The following is a 13,384-nucleotide window of genomic DNA, read 5'->3' as shown; positions in this document are numbered from 1 at the left end:
CATGTGTGAGATGAAGTGGACACAAGGAGGTAGCAATCCCTCCCTGAGTTCAGACTGGAGGTAGCAGTGAGGCCACCAGAACAGGATCATTGGTGGCAGAGGCACAATATGGTGGTATGGTGAAGAGATCCAAGGTGGCAGAACACACAAGTCTGTGCCCGAGTACATGAGAGAGATGCCCGAAACATGGAAATAGCTAGAATTCACTGGATGGAATGATAGGATATTTCCTGCTAACTATGTGGGCAAGGCCATAGATGTAGTCCCTTGGGTTACTAGCCCAACACCTTCATTTAACAGAACACACACATATCTACAGTCAGTGGGGATGGTCGCTGTATTTAACCACCGCTGTGTTGTCAAAGACCAGTCCAAAAGGATGTAGCTGATCCTGGTGCTGAAGCTTACAATCATTTATGGAAGAAAGCAAATCCTATTGCTGGTGACATGGAAGATCTCCAAAGCCCCTTTAAAAGGAGAGAAGGGGTATTTGGGTTTTCCATCATTTTCCCAACAAACTATGATTTCTATCTATCGAGATTGGTAGAAATTTGCCACCAATCTTTCTGAATTCTGGGTTTTGTTACTGTTTTTTTTTTTCTTTCAAAAGAAAGAGCGAATCAGATTTTCTGGATGCCCCACTGTGCCAGGAATTAACCCTTTAGTTTCTGTATCCTGGGGAAGTTCATGAGGTTCCAGAAGAGGGGCTGGGTAGCTGACAGTGGGGAAGCAAACAGAGAGCTTGAGTCAATGTCTATTTACCAGGTTGTGTGAAAATATTCCAATGTTTTAACAACCGGAGCATCTGGGACTGGTGCACACCAGTCCTGCCTACACAACCAGAACCACACACAGCAGAAGTGTTCTCACACTCATGTCATTCCTGAGAGGTTTTACATAGAAAACTGAGGCTCTGCTGAACTTTAGCAGGGAACAGGATAGGAGCACAACGCTGCGCTGGTTCAGGCTGTCTCTCATGCTTGGATAGCTCTTCCAACATACCCTGTTGTGTAAGCAGAGAAGCCATGTGGGAGAGACCCCATGCTATTGCCCCTTCCTCTTGAGTCTCTAAAACAAGGCAGATCTATATGTCATATTTCCTGTTTTAGAGCTGCGACCTGCCAAAAGGTTGACTTATCTTTAACAATCTCTTCTGCTTCTGGGCCTGCATGAATGCTAGTCAATTCATAGCTGGCAAAATGAAGCTATTTCCATGACCACAAAAACCCATTCAGGGTCCCCACAAACTCAGCCCACACCCTCCTATTCCAAATCAATGAGGCTGACTCAATTTCCTGCTGACTCACAGCAGTCCCAGCTTTACCAGTCAGCTGGTTCCCCAGGTTAAAAGTGGCTCCAGGCAGAACCGAAGATCCCTGGGAACCAGAGTGTTGCGTGTGGCCACTGTAAGAGGCTTAGCATGAGTCCTCAGACTCCCTGCTGTTTCCACATGGCCTGGGCCTTCTCACTGGACTGAATATTTCAAGTGTGCACTCTGAACCTGGAGCATGAACAAGGGTAGAGGATGCAAGCCCAGCTAGATGTGCAGAGCTGAGATTGCTGCTTAGCCAAAGGCCTCCAAGTTCTCACCGGTTACCTGAGATGAAACACCTCAGGAAATCCAGGCAACCTGATGGCCAGCTGCTTATAAAAAGTGATTCTAAATACACTTTCCAATCATTTATAGAAGAAAGCAAATCCTATTGCTGGTGACATGGAAAGTCTCCAAAGCTCTTTTATAAAGGAGAGAAGGGATAATTTGGTTGTCCAGGATTTTCCCAATAAATCATGGATTCCTTCCTATTGAGATCAACAGAACTCTTGCCACCAATCTTTGTGAGTTCTGGGTTTGGACACTGGGGTTCTTTCAAGAATCAGATTTTCTTAAGAGGATATATTCATGACTTAAAATGAATCTCTTTGCACATTTTACAACACTCACTACCACTGACAAAAAAGTTCATAATCTTCTAATAAAAACATCCAATTCAGAGATAATGAAAACTAAAAAAAACACTGTATCTTCTCATAATCCTTAATTTTAATAAAATCTATGGGCTCTGGGAACAGGGCTTACAAATGACAAGTAGAAGGTTCATCTTGGGGGAGCCACAGGGGAATTTCAGAGAGAATCTGTTTGTAACCAAACCAGAGAAGCACAACATCAAATAACCACCAAACTTCTGTCTTCACTCCCTGAACATGAGGTTTTTGAGTATTTCCAAACAACTTAAATTGTGATAGTTAATTTTATGTGTCAACTTAGTGGGGCCATGATGCTCAGATATGCGGTCAAACATTATTCTGGCTTTCTGCCTGGGGATGCTGCTGAGGAAGCATCATCAAAGTCTCTCTTCCCACAGGTGTCATGCCTAAGCCAGCCTCCTAAAGAGCCTGAACAGGTGCGGAAGCTCACATCAGCGGCTTGAGCTTTGAAACAACTGATGAGAGACTGACGGGCCATTTTGAGCAATGGGGAAGGCTCACTCTCACAGACTGTGTGGTCTGAGAGATCCAAACACCGAGAGCTCCAGGGGCTTTGGGTTTGTCACCAATGCCACTGTGGAGGAGGTGGAGGCAGCCATGAAGGCGAGGCCACACAAGGTCAATGGAGGAATTTTGAAACCAAAGAGAGCTGTCTCAAGAGAAGATTCTCAAAGAGCAGGTGTCCACTTAACTGTGAAAAAGGTATTTGTTGGTGACATTAAATAAGACACTGAAGAACATCACCAAAGAGATGATTTCAGACAGTTTGGGAAAACTGAAGTGGTTGAAATCATAACTGAATGAGGCAGTAGCAAGAAAAGGGGCTTTGCTTTTGTAAGCTTTGAAGACCATGACTCCAAGGATAAGATTGTCATTTGTAAATGCCATCCTGTGAATGGCTACAACTGTGAAGTTAGGAAAGCCCTGTCACACAAGAGATGGCTAGTGCTTCATCCAGCCAAAGAGGTCAAAATGATTCTGGAAACTTTGGTGGTGGTCATAGAGGTGGTTTTGGTGGGAATGACAACTTTAGTCATAGAGGAAACTTCAGTGGTCGTACTGGCTTTGGTGGCACCCATGGTGATGGTGGATGTGGTGGCAGCGGGGATGGCTATAAGGAATTTGGTAATGATAAAAGCAATTTTGGAGGTGGTGGAGGCTACAATGATTTTGGCAATTAAAACAATCAGTCTTCAAATGTTGAATCCATGAAGGGAGGAAACTTTGGAGGCAGAAGCTCTGGCCCCTGTGGTGGTGGAGGCCGATACTTTGCCAAACCATGAAACCAAGGTTTTAGTAGCAGCAGTAGCTATGGCAGTGGGGGAAGATTTTAATCACTCTCAGGAAACAAAGCTCGGCAGGAGAGCAAGCCAGAGAAGTGACAGGGAAGCTACAAGTTACAACAGATGTGTGAACTCAGCCAAGCACAGTGGTGGCAGGGCCTAGCTGCCACAAAGAAGACGTGTTAGACAATACTCATGTGTATGGGCAAAAAGCTCAAGGACTGTATTTGTAATTAATTGCATAATAGGTTATTTTAGTTTCTGTTCTGTGGAAAGTATAAAGCATTCCAACACAAAGCATTAAACGTAGACTTTTTTGTCGCACCCATGCTGTTAATTCCTAAACGTAATAGTCTGATCATGATGCCGAATAAATATGTCTTTTTAAAAGAAACACACAAAGAAAGAAAACATTATTCTGGGTATTTCTGTGAGAGTGTTTTTCTATGAGATTAACATTGAAATCAGGAGACTTTGAGTAAAGCAGGTTTCCTTCCATAAAATGGGTGGGCTTTATCTAATCAGTTGACGGCCCGAATAGAACTGACCTCCCTAAACAAGAGACAATTCAGCAGCAGACAGTCTTTAAGATGGAAGTGCAGCATTAGCTCTTCCCTGGGTCCCCACCTGATGGCCTCAGGACTTGAACTGCAGTATTAATTCTTCCTGCCTCCAGGTCTCCTGCCTCCTGGCCCACCTTGCGATTTTGGAATTTCCAGCCTCCATAATCCTGTAAGCCAATTACATTTATATGTAAGCCATATACAATTTACATATGTATGTATACATGTATACACATATATACATGTATACATATACATATATGTATGGACATATGTGCATATACATGCATGTATACATATATACATATACGTAAATTGTGTATGTGTGTGTATATGTATACACACACATAAACACACACACACACATTCTACTGGTTCCATTTCTCCAGAGAATCCTGACAAATGTGTTTCCCTGCTTCCCTAATTTGATTCCTTTCTTATATTCTCTTCCCAACCTTGGTTGAACAGTGGAATCACCAGAGTAGCTTTAAAAAATACAGATACAGCTGGGCACAGTGGCTCACATCTGTAATCCCAGCACTTTGGGAGGCCGAGGTGGGCAGATCACCTGAGGTCAGGAGTTCAAGACCAGGCTGACCAACATGCAGAAACCCCATCTCTACTAAAAATACAAAATTAGCCGGGCATGGTGGCACATGCCTATAATCCCAGCTACTGGGGAGGCTGAGGCAGGAGAATCACTTGAACCTGGGAAGTGGAGGTTGCAGTGAGCCAAAATTGTGCCATTGCCCTCCAGCCTGGGCAACAAGAGCAAAACTCCATCTCAGAAACAAAAAAACAAACAAACAAACAAATACCTGAGTCCCCATCTTCAGACAGTCCAGTTTGATTAATCTGGGCCATGGCCTAGGTACTAAGATTTTAAAAGCTTCCCAGATGATTCTAAAGTACAGACGATCTCAAACTTATGTTGTTTTGACTTATTGTTTTTTGATTTTACAATGGGTTTATTGAGATGTCATTCCATTGTACATTGAGGACCATCTGAGTTACAATGTTTCAACTTACAGTATTTTGACTTTACCATGGGTTTATAAGAATATAATCTGATGCATTTAGACCTACTATATTTTCAATTTATGTTGTGTTTACTGGGGCATAACCCTTCATAAGTTGAGGAGCATCTGTACAAGCACAGTTGGGAAACGTTGTCTTAGAGTTTGTTGGTTAAAAAAAATCTAAATAAGAACTGGGCTAAAGCTCTTCAACTATCCTATTTCCTAATCAGCTGTTGAATTCCTTTGCTGTGAATCTTACCTTTATGAGACTCTACAGCAGAATCACAAGGTCCTAGGAACAGGTACTTTTTCCCCACCAACCTATTTATGAAAGTTCTTTAGGTATGGCCGGGCGCGGTGGCTCACGCTTGTAATCCCAGCACTTTGGGAGGCTGAGGCGGGTGGATCACGAGGTCAAGAGATCGAGACCATGGTGAAACCCCATCTCTACTAAAAAAAATACAAAAAATTAGCCGGGCGTGGTGGTGGGCGCCTGTAGTCCCAGCTACTCGGAGAGGCTGAGGCAGGAGAATGGCGTGAACCCGGGAGGCGGAGCTTGCAGTGAGCCGAGATTGCACCACTGCACTCCAGCCTGGGTGACAGAGCGAGATTCCGCCTCAAAAAAAAAAAAAAAAAAAGTTCTTTAGGTTACTAAATGTGAACTGTGCTACTTTGTATTTACAGAAATTCCTATCTTTAAAAGAAAAGCATGCTTTTCAATTTCATTTCAAAGTTTTATGACAACGCTTTGACGTTGGCAAGTGGCTAGTTGATTTGCATCCATTTTATTTGCAAGGAAGCTGGGGCAAAAATGATTATTTATTTGCATGGAATTCTTCCTATCAGTCATAACTGTCCAATGAAGTAATAAATTGCCTTTTAAGATTTTCCTCCCATAGTGATTCTTACGAAGTCGTGGAACCATGCCTACTTCTATATTTGCACATGATCAAAGTGACATGCACAGAGTTATCCATTAAAGCCTGGTTTGTGGAAATAAAAGACTGGAAACAACCTAAGTGTCTGACATCAGGGACAGGTTAAAAAATTATAGCACTTCTAAAAATGGCACGGTATGCACCCATAAAGGAGAATGAGGCAGCTCTTCACGCTCTGATATAGAATGATCTGGTACAGTGCTACAGCCAGTTTGGACCAGTTCACAAGGGCAGATTGTTAGCGTCTCTTCTTAATTTTGCAGTCAGCAACAACTTGAAATTTGCCATGGTGGGAGTTACATTATGAAAATCTATAAATGGTATGAATCAGAGCATAGCTTACTCCATAAGAGGCAGTTGCTGAATATTTACTAGCATGCCACTGAAAAGATCTCTAAGACCCACTTTAAAGTGAATAAAGCAAGGTGTTGCACAATCTGCATAGTATGCGAGCAACTGTGTAAAAATAGGGGAAATTATTGTGCATTAAAAAACCTCTAGATTCTTTCAAACTTAAACATAGAATTACTGTATATATTCCCAAGAGAAGTGGAAACATACGTCCACGCGGAAACATGAAAACAAATGTTTGTAGCAGCATTATTTACATGAACCAATAGGTAAAAATAACCTAACTGTCCATCAGCGGATGAATGAATAAATTAATGGTGGTATGAACATACACTACAATAATATTCAGCAATGAAAAGGAATGAAGTATTGATGAATGCCACAACTTGGATGAACCTCAAAAACACTATGCTAAGTGAAAGAAGCCAGACACAAAAGGTCACATATTGTATGATTCCTTTTATATGATATAGGCAGAATAGTCAAATCCGCAGAGACAGAAAACATATTAGTTGTTACCAGGGAATGGAGGAAAGGGAACGAGGAATGATTATTTAATGGGTAATTTGTGTGTGTGGGTTTCTGGAGTGATGAAAAAGTTTTGAAACTAAAGAGTGGTAGTGGTTGCACAACATTATGCATACATTAAATGCCACTGAATTGTACAGGCTCACGCCTGTAATCCTAACACTTTGGAAGGCCAGGAGGGCAGATCGCTTGAGCACAGGAGTTCGAGACCAGCCTGGGCAACATGGTGAAACCCCGTCTCTACCAAAAATACAAAAAATTAGCCAGGCATGGTGGCATGCACCTGCGGTCCCAGCTACTCGGGATGCTAAGGTGGGAGGATCACTTGAGCCTGGAAGGTGGAGGTTGCAGTGAGCTGAGATTGCACCACCATACTCTAGCCTGAGTGACAGAGTGAGACACCATCTCAAAAAAAAAAAAAAGGAAAGAAAAAGAAAGAAAACAAAAACATAAATCTCTGGCAGGCTGTACTGGTAAGCTGTCTCTAAAGAGGAGAACTGGGTATCTGGGAGACTGGGTGTGGGAGTAACTTCATTGTATGCCTTATTGTTTGAACCATATGGACAAGAGGGGATAGGAAGGTCTAAGAGACACATACATCTCCTCTGTAAAACCCAAGGTAAATGGATAAATAATGAATTAATGGCAAATCACAATTAATTTAGAATCTACAAACTGAAAACACTCGCTTTCCAGAGACTCTTTGGTTGGTCTTTCATCACCATATCCCATCAGGTGGGAGTACCTCTCCCAGGCAGCACTTGGACACCTGTATTTACTCTGCCCTGCGAATGGAGGATGCAGCGTGATGCTGGGGATACTTGGTCGTAGAGTGGGTGAGGTGGATCTGGGAACAGCCATGTGGCCTTGAGTTAGGCACATAACCTGTCTGAACATGAGTTTTCTCTTCTGTAAAACGAAGATGATCAGGTCCACCTCTCGGAATTGATATGACAATGGTATGGAGGATTAAGATAACACATGTGTGTGCCCAGCACACCGTAGGCACTGAGCAATGCTGATATCCTTTCCTGGGAAGGGGATGATGCTGTGGGATTCTGCCTGCTCAGGAGACTCTCCCTGGTGACTCCTGAAGATTTCCTCAGCCTGCTTTGTTCAACTGGCCCAGCACTAGCATGACCTTGTTCCTGTGTCTTTATGAGCCCTTCATTTCTTCTGTTTTATAAACCAAGACTGTATCATTGAAGTGGAGAGTCAATAAAAAAGTAAGAGAATTAGATTCTTAAGGGTAAGTAGAGCTATGATTTCTTGAGTGCTTACCTTGGGCCTCATTTTAAATGCATTATTTCTAACACTTACAACAGCCCTTGAAGCAATATATTTCAATCCTCATTTATAGGGACAGAGAGAGCTTAAATAACCTGCTCACCATTACATTGTGCTAGAGCAGGGATTCGAACCCAGGACTGCCTGGCTTTCCACTCAATCATATTCCATCATGGAACCCGGCTTGCAAATTGCCAAAGTCAAGACTACTGGACTGTGTGGACCTAAAACAATCGTAGAATCTAGATGAAAGGTGGAAGGGGCCCAAAAAATTATTGAGTCTAACCCTCACCTCATAAGAAACCCCTACTTCAACATCCTGACTCTTTGATGGAAAGCTCATCACCTCATGTGACAGCCCATTCCATTTTTAGACAACTCTAATTACTAGAAAGACTCATAATGTGCTATTTGCCAGACAGATTCACCTGCTATTTTCATTACAACTTCATACACCCTGATGAGGCCATTATTAAGACATCCTTGGCTGAAATCCTGAACTCCATTACCTCCTGGACTTGCAATAAGGCCCCTAACACCATTGCCAAATAAAGTTACTCCAGAACATCAGCGATGCCGACAAAGTCACGAGAGGGATGTTGATTACAACTTCAAATGAGTCTGGGATAGGTGATTATCTCTTTCCAAGGAAAGGTTATGTTGGATGGGATGTATTGTCACTCGGGACAGAGGTATAGCATATATTGCAGAAGTTTAAAATAATCAGAGTCGTGTGTATGCAACACAATTCCCTGGTTAATTAAAATGCTTGCAAAAAGCAGTGAAAGCTGATTTTTGTGCTTCTCCTTCTTCCTGGTTTTCAGCTTCTCTGGCAGTTTTCTGTTGAGTGAAGGACAGTCAGGTCTAAATGATGAAATATGAGCTCATGTCGCTAGCTTCCCACACCATGAACTTACTGTAAGATCTAACAACTAATAATGGAGATTAAAAATGGATAAGAATTAAAAAGGGGGAATCCAAGGTCCTCTGAGTGTGTGAGCTGCGCTCATCTGGTTCTCTGCAGGGGAAGAAGAATATGTTTACGTGATTGTGTGAACTGCAGGAAACTAAAAGACGCCAGGGTCAGAAGAGTAAAATGTGGCTCCACTGGGACTTCAGGTGGCAAATAGGATTGAGAATCTTAACTTTAATGAAGACAACAAAAACCACATAATTAACACACACTGTTAACACCTCATTAGTCTCCCGGGGCTTAAATTATGCTAAAAATAATCAACACATTTTGTTTAAATAAGGCGCTGTTACAGGTGGTCACAAAGGCTTCCTTCATAGCAGAATGAGGCCATTTTTCCATATTTTTTTCAGGTGCTTTAAAGTAGGCCTTATCTTCATTCCAAGGAAAGGATTATTAAAAACATATGTGGAGCTGCGGAGAGGAAATGAGTGTATTAGTTAGAGTCTCTCTGGCTCTGAGCCTGACTCCAAAATCTTACACAACCCCATTTCACAACCCAGATCCCCAACATCAGGATTGTCTCATAAATGATGTGCTGTGGGGCATTGGTGCTGGCTACACATCAAGCTGCGAAATAGCCAAGTTTGGTCTGGGACCTTTTCTTCTCTTCTTTTTCACACTGTAAGCATTAAAACTCCTCTTACATGTTTATACATTCACTGCCACCTAATCTGGGTTTGACCTATGACTACTTTGACCAATGGAATTTGGAGAAAGTGATGTTTCTGGATTTCTGAGCCCAGGCATTACAAAGACCTGAAATCTTTGGCCATGCGTTGAGCCACTATAGAAGAGGTCCAATTTCCCCTGCTGTAGAGCCAGACCACAGGGAGGGTGAGCCATCACCTGGAGATAGGCCACATGGCCTCTAAGCACCTGAGGCCTAGACTTTCAGCCCAGTGGCAGCCTCAGCTGCCAACTGGCTACAACTGCAAGAAAGAACTTAAGCAAGGCCAGTAGAGGAACTGCCTGCCCATCCCTAGGTAACCCACAGAATCATGAGATATGATAAAATGGTTGTTGTTTTAAGCCACTAAATTTGGGGTGGATATTGCAAAACAATAAATAACCAAAATGCCTCTTTGCATTATCCCTGTTAGGATGCCCCTTTCACCCACCCTTGACCATTGGTTATGGACTGAAGGTTTGTGTCTCCCCAAAATTCATATGTTGAAGCTCTAAACCCCAATGGATGGTATTTTGGGGTGGGGCCTTTGGAAGGTAATTAGGTTTAGATGAGGTCATGAGGGTGGGGGCCACCATGATGGGACAAATGTCCTCACAAGAAGAGGAAGAGAAACCAGAGCTCGCTCTCTTCACCATATGTGAACATAGCAAGAAGATGGCTGTCTGCAAGCCAGGAAGAGAGACCTTGCCAGGAACCAAATCTGTGGACACCTTGATCTCGGATTTCCTAGCCTCCAGAATTGTGAGAATCAAATGTCTTTGGTCTACGTCACCCTGTGGCATTTTGTTACAGCAGCCCAAGCTGACTAAGAAACCATCTGTCTGTGCATTTCCAAGATATCTCCTAGCACCTTTAGGAGAATCATCCATGTGTGTTCATGTGTGTTCATGGAAGAAAGTCTCCCTCTGTTTCTCAGAAAAATTATCATATTCACTGTGACGAGACTCCTAACTTCCTTGTGCAAGCCAAGAGAAAAATATTAAATTTTTCCACTACTTTCTTGCTCTTGTTTTCTCTCTGTGTAAAAACAGGAACTCCACCTATTCTCCACCACGGAGTTAAACAGCAAAACCCTGTGCTTGTGGGCTAGTGGTGCTGGTTGGGGGAAGGATGAGAGTCATTGCTTGATTATGCTGCACTGAGTATCTCCCTAAGTTTTAGAGAGTGAGTGATGGCTCTGAAAAAGGGACTCTTTTTTTCAAGCAGAAAGTTTTGTATTTCTGTCAAAAATCAGGGCAGATAACAAAACTGCTTCTACTTTTGTAGTGAAGCTCCCAGCTTGCTCATAACAGAGAGCGACATAAAGTATCTGTGCAGTCCTGAAGGAGAGAAAGAAAAATAAAGCATTCTGAGACCACATTAAAGGAACATTTACATAGACCTGCTCTATAGCCTTGGCACCAGCAAAGTTAAAGTGCTAGAAGTATTGTTGACAAGACCGTACTTTGACTGAATTTAGAAACGTTGGATTGAATGAATAAATGGATGGATGGATGGATGGATGATGATGGGCAGAGAGAGTACAATTTATCCACCATCTCTGCTAGAGGGAAACAACTGGATATCATTTTGGGACCCGAAGATCTGTGAATGGCTCAGAACCAAGATGATGGGAGATGAAGATCCAGGCAGAAACATTTTCCTGTGCTGAACCCAGTTAAGTGTTACATCACTCGCTCCAGATAAGGATTATATGAGACCTTATTGTTGTCATTGCTTGTAGTTTGGAACCTCTTTATTCGTGCTCAAGTTAACTGTAAGCAGTTAATTCCATGGAATGAGTTTGGTCCCTCCCAACTAATTTTCTTGTTTTCTTTATAAAATCCCAAATTAAATAATGTCCGTAGTTCCTTAAAGAACTAAAGGTAAATATCTGCACCAGTGTGGCAGGTATTGCCGGCTGCCTAGCCAATAAAATCCTTTCTTCCTTCATAATAAGGAAAATTTGATTTTGCTAGGGTAGCAATACGTTCAATGAAAGAACATTTACTCTGCCAGACTCCTGTGCACCCAGAGATGCCCTGTGACACATTTCTGACCATGAGGCATAAATTGAAATTGTCTGGGAAATAGGGTGTTGCTACTTCCCTTTTCCTTCTTCCTGCCTGAAGTGAGGTGCCATATCCGGAGGTGTATAAGCCACCTTGCAGCCGTGAGGCAACATTCATGAGGTCAGAAGCCTGCACACTGGCAATGATGGGAAGCAAAGATGGGAAAATCGCAAGCCCTGCAGATATCATGGAGCCACCCTACCAGCTCTGGACTTTTTGTTCCATGCAACAAATGCCTGAGTGTTCCAGCAAGTTTTTGTCATACTTTCCTTATTTGTAGCCAACAGCATTCCTGGCAGATACTGTTGGGTTGATCCAATTGAAAACTACTGTCTTGGTTCAGGTGTCTGGAAGAGGGAAGGAATATGCCTTCTTTATTGCACATTGCCTGACTAAAGGCCAATTCCTCACAGAGTATTTACAAGAACATTTACATAGACCTGCTCTGTAGCCTTGGCACTAGCAAAGCTAAAGTCCTAGAGGTATTGTTGACAAGACTGTACTTTGACTGAATTTAGAAATGTTAGATCGAATGAATAAATGAATGGATGGATGATGATGATGACGGGCACACTGTATTAGTATGGGCTGCACGTAAAAGAAAGTCTTGGCTTGCACTAACTTACACAACAGAGTCACAGAGTGGGAAGTCCAGAGGTTAAAAAAGATGCAGATGCAGAGCCATCAGGGCCTCAAGGACCCAGATCATTCCATCTCACTGCTTGGCCATCCTCAGGGAATACCATGTGCTGATTGAACAAGATTAATCAGGAACTTTCTTGGTGACTCCCTGCATTTTGGTAGATTTCTATACCTGAACAAAACAGATACCTGATAGAAAAGAAAAGCAGGGATCAATAATCACAGGAAACCATCAGTGTCTACTACCCACATGTTATATAAACACTTTGCAAAATGTGCAAAGTCCCAAAACACAAAATGATGGTGAGGATGATGGCAGCCTACCGTCAGCATTGGTTTGGACACTTTCTGACTGCCATTTGGAAAAGGGGAGTTTAGTTTCTTTCCATTCAGTTGGCATTTATGGCTTCTAAATGAATGGTCTAATTCATTCATCCAATTTGACTGGTCTCATAACAGGAAGCAATTAAAGTGTTCCAAGTGACCAACTAGCCTGCTTGTAAAAGCTGAATACTTGGAAAAACAAACAATTCCATCCTTCTCTTCCTCCCAACTAAGGCACCTTCGGTGTACAAAAGGGTGGTGCTGAAATGAACTCAAACTCTGTGTAAATGGAAAAAAGAGATTCCAAAGTCTGTTTAACAACAAGACCAAGTCATAGATTCTTAGTAGGAATAGCTTCTTTCCCCTTCTTTGTGGAGCTAACGTTCTTTTTTAGAATGGGTGCCTCACTGGGAATAGATGTGAAAACTGCGTAGCTGGATCATGTGATGTGTAGGCAGCTTCACAGGAGTGAATTTCCCCCAGAACACTAAGCTGCTTGTGCATAATCCACCATAGTACTGCAAACACAGGGAGAACAATCTGTAGTGCCAGAGAAACCACTTGTCAGACATACAAAACTAGGAAAAAACAGAGTAGCACTTGTATTTTTCTTTGGGAAACAGTGTCTTTCCCTGTATCCCCATGCGGTTCTGGTGGTGCTGACCCTACTTCTGGCTGACAGAGTAAGCCTATGATGAAAACTGTATTCCATCCTCATCAACACAGTTATTGGTTCAGATATGGAAAC

At 42.5% G+C, this 13,384-nt stretch overlaps 1 pseudogene; it reads left to right on the top strand.

Moving 5' to 3' along the window:
* The first annotated feature begins 2,472 nt into the window (after positions 1-2,472).
* On the top strand, positions 2,473-3,320 carry LOC100585106 (annotated as a pseudogene).
* Positions 3,321-13,384: the final 10,064 nt, after the last annotated feature.

Source organism: Nomascus leucogenys, chromosome 20 (genome assembly GCF_006542625.1).
Source record: "Nomascus leucogenys isolate Asia chromosome 20, Asia_NLE_v1, whole genome shotgun sequence".
Classification (NCBI taxonomy): domain Eukaryota; kingdom Metazoa; phylum Chordata; class Mammalia; order Primates; family Hylobatidae; genus Nomascus; species Nomascus leucogenys.
The sequence above is the reverse complement of the archived record's forward strand: the minus strand, read 5'-3'. Positions and strand labels throughout refer to the sequence as shown.